The 12,352-nt window shown below is 46.6% G+C and overlaps 1 protein-coding gene and 1 long non-coding RNA gene across 2 annotated transcripts in view; both read left to right on the forward strand.

Moving 5' to 3' along the window:
• Positions 1-12,352, forward strand: part of Grik4 (glutamate ionotropic receptor kainate type subunit 4) — a 431,262-nt gene that overhangs the window by 302,696 nt on the left and 116,214 nt on the right.
• Positions 3,229-5,506, forward strand: LOC134477530 (uncharacterized). Its single transcript, XR_010049554.1, has 3 exons — positions 3,229-3,670; positions 3,805-3,891; positions 4,054-5,506. It is a non-coding gene; the product is annotated as an uncharacterized LOC134477530 (long non-coding RNA).

The raw sequence follows: 12,352 nt of genomic DNA on the forward strand, positions 1-12,352 counted from the left end.
AGTGCTGGCTGAGAGATGCCCAGGGCTGCAGCTGAAGTGAGTCCATTCTCAAGGGCTGCAGTGGCTCCCTGGCAGCATTTCTCCTGCACAAAGGAGGCCCTCCTTCCCGGGGTCCCATGGTTAGAGGCTCCCACAGTCAGGTACAGGGACAGACAGAGTCATGGGCTGGGACAGTGCAGTTCTCCTATCAGATCTGGATGAGTAGCTGGAAATGTGAGTGGAGCAGGACCATTCCCCTTCTAGGACTGGCTGCATCTCCCATCTTTCCCCAGGGAAGCTCTGGTTTGTTTCTCTTGCAGGTCAGTGGTGCTCATTACCTTGGAAGAGACAGTTGTTGACAGCTATCCAAGTGGTGAGCTCAGGGCCAGGGATATGTGACAATCAGCCTAGAACAAGAATTTGTGACAAGCTAAAGATGCTGACTCGGGTCCACTTGGGACACCAGCTTTTCGTCTTCTGCCTTACACAGGACAGGGAAGTTAGTATGAAGCAGTGTGACGTCTGTGGAAGGTTCTTCCCACTCCCCAAATGCTTCCCACTCCCACAGTACCAGTGCCATAATTTCCCATCCTATTATCCATTGTGGGGGATGGTGAGACATTACATGACTGCAGGTGTGTGTCGCTGTGCCCAGCGTCCCCACCCCTCATTGACTATTTTCATTCTTAGGCCTCAGTTTCCTGATTTACTGTCTCTAACTTTCCAAAATTCCAAAGCTCTTACCAGAAAGGTTTTAAATTCGGCGTCTCACGGAGCTGGAAACACAGTTCCTGGGATGTCTGAGCACACACACATGCATATCCCTAAGCACACTTCCTGCGCACGTGAATACAAACCAGAGCCACATTCTATCAGCTGGACAGCTTTCTAGTGCCAGAGCAATTGACTCTAAAGTGTAGTTTATTATAAAATTATTAAGACTAGCCATATATTTCAGTTTTATGGAGCCCTTTAGGAAAGCCACTCTGCGTACTATAATGTGCTTTGTTGAATAAATGCGTTTTTAGAGCAACTTGGAATAGAGGAATGAAGTGCACACCCCATGTGTCTCTCTAAGCTGGGAAAGAACCATTTCCAGCAGATGTGAACTCTGGGAAGTGGCAGGCCCGGCAGTGACAAGTGTCTGCTGGGTACACAAAGGCACAATAGTATTTTAAGGGTAAACAGGAACTTCAAACCTCTGCTTTTCAACTCTGCTAACTTGCCTGTGTGTATCCTCTGAAGTAGGTGGTTAGAAAATGGGGATATACTCAGGAGAAGTGCAGGGACATCCAGAACGCAGGGCTCAGGAGGCATTAACTGAGGGTTTGGGGGTCTTGGGCTTGTTTCATTTGTTTATTCATTTGTTTTCGCACTTGGGGAAATGGTGACTAACAGCTTGAAGGTCCTTGGCCCTCATTACAGGATTATAAAATACAGAGCCAGCCAGCCATGATTAAGCAGCTTCTCTGTGGAAAATGCTGAATCAACTACACATACAGCAAATGACTATTAAGCGCCTTCTGTGCGGTGGGGAATACAAAGACCAGTCTAGTGCAATCTGGCAGGATGCGTCTCAACCTTAGGTTAGCAATGCAAGGTGTGGGAACCCATCAGGGAGCATCGAGACCACACTGAGGAGCTTGCAGAAAGCTCCTCTTTATGTTTAAGTTTTCTTTATGGAAGGATGGGCAAAAGATGAGAGCAGGCAAAGGGTTGTAGGCAGAGTAGGTCGTGGTGCTCAGGGTGACTGGAGCAGATGTGGTAGACAGAGGTGGCCCTGAAGCCAGGAAGGAAGGCTCTGGTCAGGTGGGAGCCTGTCTGCTGTGCAGAGTGGCCAGACTTTCAGCACTGGAGCTTGCATCAAAAGCCCAAGGTCTTCATTGGACTGTCCCACGAAAACTGTGTGTGATTTTGGACAAGTCCTTTCTCCTCTGTGCATCAGTCAGAGGACCTTTAAAGCTCTTTTCACTCTGAAATACAGTTGAACTTATGGATTAGATGATCTACCACAAATGGCTCGGTGGATTTTCCTGCTCGGTCTGCTTTTCACTGAAGTAAGTGACTTCATTGTCTCCTACTCCATGGTTTCTGTGTCCTCATCTGGCTTGCTCATCCCTCCAGGGCCCTCAGCTCTGCACATCCCCCTGTTGGGGGTACCTGTGTGGGCTATCAGGATATCTCACTCCCCTTTGCCTAGAAAAATACCGGTCCTGTGTTGCATGTCCCTACCCACCCACTCATAGCCCTGATGGATGAAAATCCCCAATCTGAAAATCCAACTCATGCCAACATGTTAATGGCTGAGCCTCTCCCTAAATCTGGTCATTATACAGCTGAGAAACACACTGAGGAGAAAAAATGACTTGAGTAAGCTTTCACAGTGAGGCAGGACTGGAGAGAAGAGGTCTCCACCCCCGTGGGCTCACATGTACTGGATCTAGAATAAGCACTTACTGTGCTACGTGTTGGGGATACAATGATGGAAAAGTGCTGACCTCGAGGAGGCCATGTGACAGACAGAGGTGGCGCTGAAGCCATATAGATTATTATAAGTAGGTTCAATCCAGTGATGAAGAGATGCAGTATAGGATATTATGGAGTCACCAAAGAAGGGTCTCTGGACTATTCTGGCAAGTGTGTAGAAAACTTCCTAGATAAGATTTCACCCCGTGGGCTTTGAAGACTCAATAGGAGCTAGAGAAATAAGGAAGGGGCATGAGTAGGATATTCTAAGTAAAGGATGTAGTCATGTAATGTCTCACCGTCCCCCACAATGGATAATAGCATGGGAAATTACGGCACCGGTACTGTGGGAGTGGGAAGCACCTTCCACAGATGTCATCTGTTTCATACTAACTTCCCTGTCCTGTGTAAGGCAGAAGACGAAAAGCTGGTGTTCCAAGTGGACCCGAGTCAGCATCTTTAGCTTGTCACAAATTCTTGTTCTAGGCTGATTGTCACATATCCCTGGCCCTGAGCTCACCACTTGGATAGCTGTCAACGACTGTCTCTTCCAAGGTAATGAGCACCACTGACCTGCAAGGGAAACAAACCAGAGCTTCCCTGGGGAAAGATGAGAGATGCAGCCAGTCCTAGAAGGGGAATGGTCCTGCTCCACTCCATTTCCAGCTACTCATCCAGATCTGATAGGAGAACTGCACCGTCCCAGTCCGTGACTCTGTCTGTCCCTGTACCTGACCGTGGGAGCCTCTAACCATGGGACCCCGGGAAGGAGGGCCTCCTTTGTGCAGGAGGAATGCTGCCAGGGAACCACCGCAGCCATTGAGAGGAGCAGGAGGCAGTAGCCACATACACAGCCTAAGCTACAAAATGCCAGGTCGTGTGGTCTCACTTTAGCTGCAGCCCTGGGCATCCTGAGCCATCACTGTCCACCATTCTTATTGCCAGCACTCTTAGATGGTGTCATGGTTTATGTCTGTGTCCTCCAGGCCTCAAGAGTTTGCATTGTGCATTTGTGATTTGTTCATTGTCTAGTGCTTGGATTGATGATGTCAGTGCTACACCCACAAAGGGGTGGAGCCAGGATATGATGTAATGGCAGGAAGGAGGTGGGTCTTGCTGTTTGCTGGTTCCTGCTTGCTGTTGGTGGCCACCATGATGAACTGAGGCCCAGCCATGCCCACCTGCCTTGGAGCCAACCAAGTGTGGACTGAAACCTCCAAAAACTGTAAGAAATAAACCTTTCCTTTCCCAACTTTGGGCTTCAGGTATTTTGTCTCAGTGACAAGTAAAAATTAACTAAAACAGATGGTGACTCTTATTCTTTAGAATCTCTACACTTCTCTCTCTTTATTCTGACAGTACCTGGCTCAGAGCTCTCAGCCAGAAGACATTTGAATCAAGCTACTACCTTTCTTGACTATGACTTGGCAGGACTATGACTCCACAGTAAGTCTTGAGGGAGAGGAGGAGAGGAAAGAGTCTCAGAGATAGGGCTCCTCCCTTGGGAAGGCCAGGTGCCCAAAAGAATCACTCCCAAGCTGATGAGAATCTCCTCCAAGAACAGCTGTATTTGAAACACACTTTTTCTCTTCTGCTCTCTACCCCTAGCCGGAATTAGTCTCAGCGGGGCTGATTAATCAGAAAATCTGAGTTGAAGGGGGGCATGAGGCATTGTTGTCAATTATCCTGAAGAGGAACCAGTCATGGAGTGCAAGATCATTGAAGATGGAAATGAACTCATTAGGCCTTTATTCCTCCCAGACCTTGGGTGAGGAGGTGGAACCAGCACCTGGGCCTCACAGTGAGATCTAGTGACTCCAGGTGAGGCAGGAATTTCAACTCCGCTTGATTCCTAACTACATGGACCAGGAGTATGAGAGCAGAATGAATACTGGCAGGAAAACCAGTAAGAACTGAAGAAGCATTGGACAAGGATGCTGAGAAATTCTGAGGTGAAGAAACCCTCCTTTATCTTGCAGGGACCAATTATCCAATAACCCTTTTGCAGATGTCTGACAAACAGCGTGATAGTGAAGATAAATCCCACGGGAATCCCACAACAAAGTTTGAGATTTTTGTGCATCGCGTATTTAATAAAATTGAAACTTGTCCTTTAGCTGCCTGCAACTCACACATGTGTGCGCACGCTCAATCACTCACTCGTTTCCTCTGTGCCTGTGTGTGCTGGTGACTGGCTTCATCAAGCTATATGTAGGGAATGAATCACACTGAAATAAGAAATAGGCTCTGGGGACCACGCTGGTTCTGTGTCTGGAAGAATAATGGAAATGTCCCCTCGGACTGCCAGCCCACCTCTCTGGTACTGTTTCCGGAAAAGGGGAGACTGCCTTGATCTCTGACACAGAGCAGTTAAGGATTCAGACTAATTCAGTGAAAGATGTCTTGGCCTTCCTGGCTGTGTGAAGATCAAGCAATCTCTAAAATGCCCACAATAGAGAAAATCTATTAATAAAAACCTACCCATTTCCACAGCTGGAATGGTAATAGTCATTGTCCCCACTTGGTTCTGAAGACGGCAAGGTAACCGGACCCACACCAAGCCCTATATCGGGTATCATCCATCCTGACTGTCCGTGTGTTCTGGTTCTGCACACTGGGACAGTGAAGCTCTCAGAACAGTGAGAATCTTGTCTAAAGTTCTCCGGTCACATGGTGTATAGGAGAATTTGCCTTTTCCCCACCAACGCACATCTTGCCCTTATCAAAATGATCTTTTTGGCTTGTCTGTTCTGTGTTAGTTTTTTATTGCTGCATAATAAATTCTCACAAAGTTAGTAGCTTCTAAAAGCACCTTTATTGGTACCAAGTTCTGTAGGTCACAAGTATAGCTCAGTGCCATGGGGGCTTTGCTCAGGCTGAAATCAGAGAGTCTGCAGACTGCAATTTTAGCTGTGGCACAGGGTTTCCTTCCAGGCTCATTCCTGTCATTAGCCAGATTCACTTTGACAAGGCCATAGTACTGACATCTCTGTTTTCTTGCTTGGCTGGCATCGGTTCTCAGCATACAGGTCTCTGCCCTGTGACAGCTCCATGTCACCGAGAAGAACCCTTCCTATGGTGCAACCCACTGGTCCACAGATCTCTCTGACTTCCCTCCCTGCAAACAGCCAGTATAAACTTGGTTTTTAAAGAATTACAGGCTTAGGTCAGACCCATCTGGATAGTCTCTCTCTTTAAAGCCAGGCATGCCGTGTTACATGACCTAATTGCAGAGGAAAAACTCATCGGAGGTGCAGTCTTGGGAATACTATGTGTGCAGGGAGATGGGGTGTCCTAAGGGTCTCTTGGAATTATGGCTGTCACACAAATGCCAACTTGAATATCTGTTTATGTTTTTGATTTCCCCTTGTACCACCTGGTAAGAGGTAGACAAGGAGAGGTTTAGCCAGGAACCAGGAAGAAGATACTGAAAACAGCTGGGGTACCGGATGATGCCTATGAGAAACACTGTGTTCTCTTTCTGACCAGGGTGGGGCTCTGGGCAGGAGGCACCCCTTCTCCTCTGATGGTCGCCCCTGAAGGAAGACCGAGGCTGCTGCAGGTATTAGGGATGCCCTCTGCCTTGAGATGTCTGGGTCCTACTGAGCAGAGTGTTTGAGATTTAATGAATGTTTGTGAAGCACAGGGAGAATGAGAATAAAAGACATTATGGCAAGTATTATTATTATTATATTGTAAGTACTATTATATTACAAGCACCATTAGGAGTAGCAAGTGCCGTTATTATTAAGCAATCTCGCTTCTCCATTTGCAGCATCAGGTTTCACTCAGTGTCAGTGACATCCACAGCTCAATTAACCACCACTGGAGGCTCCCCAAGTCCTGACTCTGGGCTGAAGTACACAGTCACAGCCCAGTGGTAAGCAGGTGCTGCCTAAGCATCTAGTGAGAACTCAGAGGGTGAACACCTCTCCTGGGAATTCAAAGGAGGGATTCCAAAGTTGGGACCATTCATTGGCTTCCCACTACTTAGCAAATTAAGTCTAGACTTCTCAAACTTGACTTTTGTAGCCTCCTGTGAACTTGCCCATTGGCTTTCTCCAAACACCACACAACCATCCCAGCCAGAAACAGTGACTTGCATCTCTCGAAAAGTATTGTGACTCAGTCTCTAAAGCTTTGCAGTTTATTCTGTCTGTCTGTAAGATTCCTTTTTGCATCTTTCTCCTGGCCTACTCCTGCTCATCTTCCAGGTCTCTGCTTGCAGTCCGCTCTCAGCTCAGCTCAGGAAGTCAGTAGCTACTGTGGTAGAAGAGACTACCTTGCTGTATGTGCCTCAAGTACCTGGTACTTAGTGTACCTCAGGACTCTGCCACTTGTCACTGGGGACAGTAGTGGGTCTGAGTCACTGTGTAAGTGCCGTGTGGTATGTGTCCCAGAGAAGGCACTCGCCTCTTTGTGGAATGCATGATGGAAGAAATGACAGTAGCCAGCATGGCCAGGATCTGAGAATCTGCTGTGTTATCCTCTTCCCACCGTGGAACGTATGTGACAGCCTTGAGCATGTCACAGTTACAAGATGCTCAGTCCTCGTGGAAAACTCATTGTCTGAACTTTCTGCAGAGATGGGGCAGGCAAAGTCAACAACAGTTAGAGTCACTGACAGTGTCACTGTCACTTGTCTTCCTAAGCAATTTCTGTAGCCCTGATAAGATAGAGGTGGGGGGTTCTAGGGTCTCTGCCTGAGGCTAACACATTGGGATGCAGGAAAGGAGAGGTTTAGCTCCTAATGTGTACCAGGGAACCCTGATTTGTGGATCCTGAGGGCAGCGGACCTCAGAGGACAGGGAGGAACACTTGATGGAGAAAGCAAGCCTGCAGGGAAGCAGTAACTCTCCCTGACCTGAAGGGAGACAGCATAAGGTGCTCATCATTTCTCACATCAGTTTCACTCAGAGATTTCAGCTGCACAGTTAACTACATAGATAACAGCTACTTATTTAGTGCCCCAAGACACAAAGGTTTCCTAAATACAAAATGAAGATAATCACTGCTATGCAGAGGAAGTGGGAGGCTTTCTACCCGGCCTGTGCCTTCCTCTTCAGGGGGCTGAGTGTCTGAAGTCTTTGTAAAGTCTTTGTAAAGACACCATGATGGGTGTTTGCAGGAGAACATGAATTCATTTAATGAACGTACACTGAGCACTTGCTAAGCATAAGCACAGAGTACAGTGTACTGGGTAGAGTCATGAATAAAGACAGAATATGATCTGCTTTTCAGGTCCTGTTTGTGGACTCACATTGAGAAAGGAAAGAGAGAAAGGACAGAGTTGTTGGAAAGAACAGATGTGCCTTCTCAGGTCAAAGGGATGAGTGAATAGGAAACATGCAGAGAGAAGAATCAAGGAGAGCTGGCAGCTGGGAGGTGTAGGATCAAATCTCACCTTAAATAGAATTTACTGACAGGTATGAATTAGCCTCCAAGCTGCTACTGTCTTCAAAGACCTATTACACAAAAAGCAATCTCCCAGCCTGCAGAGAGCACAGGCTTTGATGCAGATAAATAGACTGACAGGCATCACAGTCAGGTGTACCCTGGAGGAAAAGAGAGGTTGCAAAGGTGCCCGAAAGATTCTAGACTTCCTGTAGCCCTAGGGCTTTCCTGAGCCTGATAGGAGCTCCTTCCTGAATTCATTCATTCTACAGCATTGACTTCTCTCTATGTATAACACATTGGAGTAGATGCTGATAATGTAACTGTGTTTGCTTCAAATAGCAGCCAGTCCTAGGGAAAGTAGTTTGAAATGATCCCACCTGCCGAAAAAAGCTCTAAATGGTGATAAGTACACATGGAGGTACAATGGTAACACAACTGAGTGGCGATTTTTGCCTGGCTTGAGCCAGGGAAGAGGTCAAGGTGGGGAACTGTGGGAAAGGCAGACAGGAGTCATACCATGAAAAGGCTTGAACGTCTAGTTAAGGACTTTGCCTTTGTTGTGTGTGCAATAAGCAATATGGAGGTAGCAGTTTATGATCAAATTTATATCTTAGAAACATCCTTTCTGCAAGAGTATAGCAAACAAACTTGGAGAATTGCAGGACCAGAGGAAGGGAAGCCGAATAGCCTGTAGTCCAGGAACAAGATAGTGAGGACCAATTTGAAGGAGAGGCAGTGGGGTGGAGGGCAGAGTCAGAATCCAGAGATGTGAAGGGATGACATATTCTCAAGTGACAATGAATGAGTCCATGAATGTATGAGATGAGGACAGTGAGAAAGTGAACAGAGTAGAGGATGAGTTCCAACTTATAAAACTGGTCAATAGTGATGACATTTCCAGATAGGGAACCAAAGAAGAGAATCAGAGTAAAGCAGAAAGTATAGAAGTCCAAGCAAGAAGTGATGTAATCTTAAGGATCCCTCCCACCATTCTTTCTCCATAATTATAGGCTAAGAAACTGGAGTCTCATGGTGTTCTCAGGACTTGGTGGGTGAAAACAACGTTAACTTACTGGTCTTTAATAATCTCAGTGAAGAAGAGATGTACTCACCATCTCCTGGTGCCCTAACCCAGGAGAGAGAGAGAACATGTTATGAGCTCATATGCAAAATACTGGGATCTTGTCCTACATGTGTCTTTTGGGCAAGACACTTTCAATTTCTTCTTCCACCAAATGAACATATGAATAAAACTTGTCCTGTCTGAGTGTGCTCTAGAGGGCAAAAAGCCACACGGGGAAACGTTTTGTAAGCTGTGCAGAGCCACACTGATGGGAGCAGTTATCATATGATACTCAATAACAAATACATGGAGTTGGAGTGAGAAGAGGCACAAATGTCTTCTTGTAGGAAGTTTAGGGACCAGAGGCGAACATAGAACAAAGACTGAAGCTTAGGTGAAAGCACCAGAGAAACAAAGAATTGCTTGAAATCCCACTGTTAAGGGGTTAAGGAGTTTGGTACATTACTCTTAAGAACTAGAGTTCTGGGGATTTAGCTCAGCGACACAAGCGCTTGCCTGGCAAGTGTGAGCTCATGAGTTTGATCCCAGGACCTAAGAAGGTCATGTGACCTCATGAGTTTGATCCCCAGGACCTAAAGAAATAAAAGAAACTAGAAGCAGATCTGGAGTGGAGGCAGCAAGTAAGGAGTCTCAGCTCAGCTGGGCCCGGGTGGCAGGACTGAGATTCCAGAGGTCCTAGAAGCACTAGAATAACACATTTTATAAATTGCCCACGGCCCTCGTGACAAGATTCTCAGGCCATCTGGGGCTGAGAGCCTTTTTTGGAAGCAAACAGAGGCCACCTTTGGGCAGAATCTGGTAGGCTTTGGGAGTCTCCCTGTGCACACTGTTTTCCTGATTGCCTGAGCGCATAGAAAATGCCTAATTTAAACTGTTTGATTGTGACTTCTCATGAAACTAATTACTCAAGGAAGCCGTGATGTACGTCCCGCCTACGCGGCACATTCCTGTCTGTCACCCCTTTTGAGTCTCACAACAGCTCTGCGAAGTATTATTTTCCCTATTTTCTAATGATGAAAGTTGCCTAATTAAAAGAGATAAAGAAGTTACAAAACAGACAAAGCCAAAGACTGGTTTTTGAAATGTGGAATTTTGGAAAGGAAAATCTAGGGCACGATACCAGTGTACGCTTTCAGATGTTACAGTTTTCAAATTTATATGCATACTCCCCAGCCCATTACACTGTTAATCCTTTCAGTGCACCAAAGGGGCAGTTTTGGGATTCACTGATTTTCTCCAGGTGCTGAGGATACAGCCATGAGTGAGACAGTCCGTTCCACCTGGCAGGAGTCCCTGGGCCAGCAGGGAAGCATGGATGGCCTAATAGTAGTGCCCTCACAGGGACTTCACTAGGGCTGGCTGTAGTTTCTCACAAGTGGTCTTCAGAAGGTGGCCAAGGTCATGATGCTTCACTTTCCCTGCGCCATCTAAGTCACACATGTCTTCAGTTCTCCCGCATTTGTTTCTAATTTCTCCCCACTTGCCGCATCGTGGTATTGCTCTTATTCCTTGTCCCAGTTCTTCAGTATAGCAGACACCGTGCAGGACAAACCAAACCTTTTCCATGTTCCTGAGATCGCTGTTCCAGTAATCAGTCTGCAGCCTATCCCAAGTCCTTGACTTACTTGTAGTTAAAATCCTTCTTGTGTAGAAATTGAGTCAGTGTTTGCTCACCATCTTGCTCACTCAGACACCAATATTTGTTCTGTAGTTTCAAGTTTTCTCTGTGGTCTGAAGGTCAACACATGTATTCTGCCAGCAGCTTTAGCTCAGTTTTGCTGGCTGGTTACTTTACAGCACAGTATCAAGGAGTTCATAGCTCCTCTGACTTCTAGGATGAGTAAATATGCAGGCACAAAGAACGCTGGCTTTGAAGTCAACAGGACCTGGGTTTCAACCCAGAACCCACTGTTTCCAGGCCATTTAGCCTTGGGAAAGCCACTTCACTGCTCTGGGTCTCGGTTGTACTGGACAGCTCTTAAAACAGCGATAGTAAGTTCCAGGCTGTAGGCTGCTGTAAGATTGAATGGAGAGCAAGTATGAGAAGTGCTTCTGTCTGTCTGGCACACTGTTGGTAGCCAAGAAATTGTACTAGTTATTTTCATAATTATTTCTTTGTTAATGTTATTTATGGTTGAAAGATCTGAACTTCAGCTCCGCTCTTCTTGTCGTGACTGAAATAGCCAAGCAATTAACACCTTACAGTAACTTAACAGAACTTTCCTAATTTGCTCAGTGGCTAAGAATAGCTTCAGAGATGGAAGTGGGGAGTGAGTGGAGGGGAAGTCCAGGATTAAGATGCTGATATGCACATGTATCGACTCCCCACTCTGAATGAATGTACTCAATATGTGTCACAAAATTGTACCAAAAACAAAAAATATATATATAGCTTCTTGCGGAGGGAGGGGGGAGAGAGAGAGGGAGGAGAAGCTGTGTGCCAGATATTTCCCTCTTGGTAGGACCAAGCTGTAGCACGGGGAGCAGATAAAGCGGGAAGAAGGGGCTGCGTACCCATTTCCTTAGCACCTGCAGTGCACAGGTGGGTTTGCACTTGGAGAACAGAGGACTCACACGTCCTGAGGGCCTTCTATATGACACAAACCATCTCTGGGTCACAGGAAAACAGACTGATAGTTCAGAGACCTTCCTGAGATCATCAGTCAGTGTATGATCAGAGTGAACCCAGGACTGTCTTATTTCAAATCTGTGCTATTTCTAACCCATGCTGCTGTTTCCTGATGAGACTGCCAGGCTACACAATGAGATCAGATGCTGTTCACATTTCAACCAGGAAAAGTGGCACCTGGGAACTGTACAGCGTGACAGCCATGTCTCCCAAGACCAGACGCATGATCTTTGTCTAGTAGGCAACTGTTGCAAAGGAAAAATGATGAGGACCTAACCGGTGGTGGAAAAAACAGATTCGAGATTGTCACGATTGGTGGTGGACTGGGTGTGGAGCTAGAAAGGTGGGAGCTGAGTCTGTCCTGAAGTGTCTAGCCTAGACCCTCAGGAGATTAGGGGGATTCGGAACACAAAGGAGAAGACTGTTTGGCAAGGAAAGGAAAGGTCACCGCATGCCACTTCCCCTCCTCCCTGCCTGACCTGGGTTAGGAGGTAGATTACCCAAGGGTACCACCTGGACATGTGCTTTGGTTTTTTTATTTTTCCCCTTGAAGTCAAGCTCAGGAAAGGAATCGGGATCATTCAAATGTCTATCCTTGCAGTGATATCTGACCAACCTTCCCTATTTCTAGGGCTGACCAACTAGAATGTGGCCATTTAAAACAGGTCGAATGTGTCCCTGCTGCTTATAGAGGACACTTCTTTCCTGCTCCCTCACCCTGAGCAGAAGCTGCCCACCAGTCAGTGATCTGGCGCCCTCACCCAATCCAAGCACTTGGTACTAAAGTTGTGTTGTTT

Source organism: Cavia porcellus, unplaced genomic scaffold (genome assembly GCF_034190915.1).
Source record: "Cavia porcellus strain 051 isolate PalLab524CR breed Dunkin Hartley unplaced genomic scaffold, mCavPor4.1 scaffold_9, whole genome shotgun sequence".
In the NCBI taxonomy this organism is placed as follows: domain Eukaryota; kingdom Metazoa; phylum Chordata; class Mammalia; order Rodentia; family Caviidae; genus Cavia; species Cavia porcellus.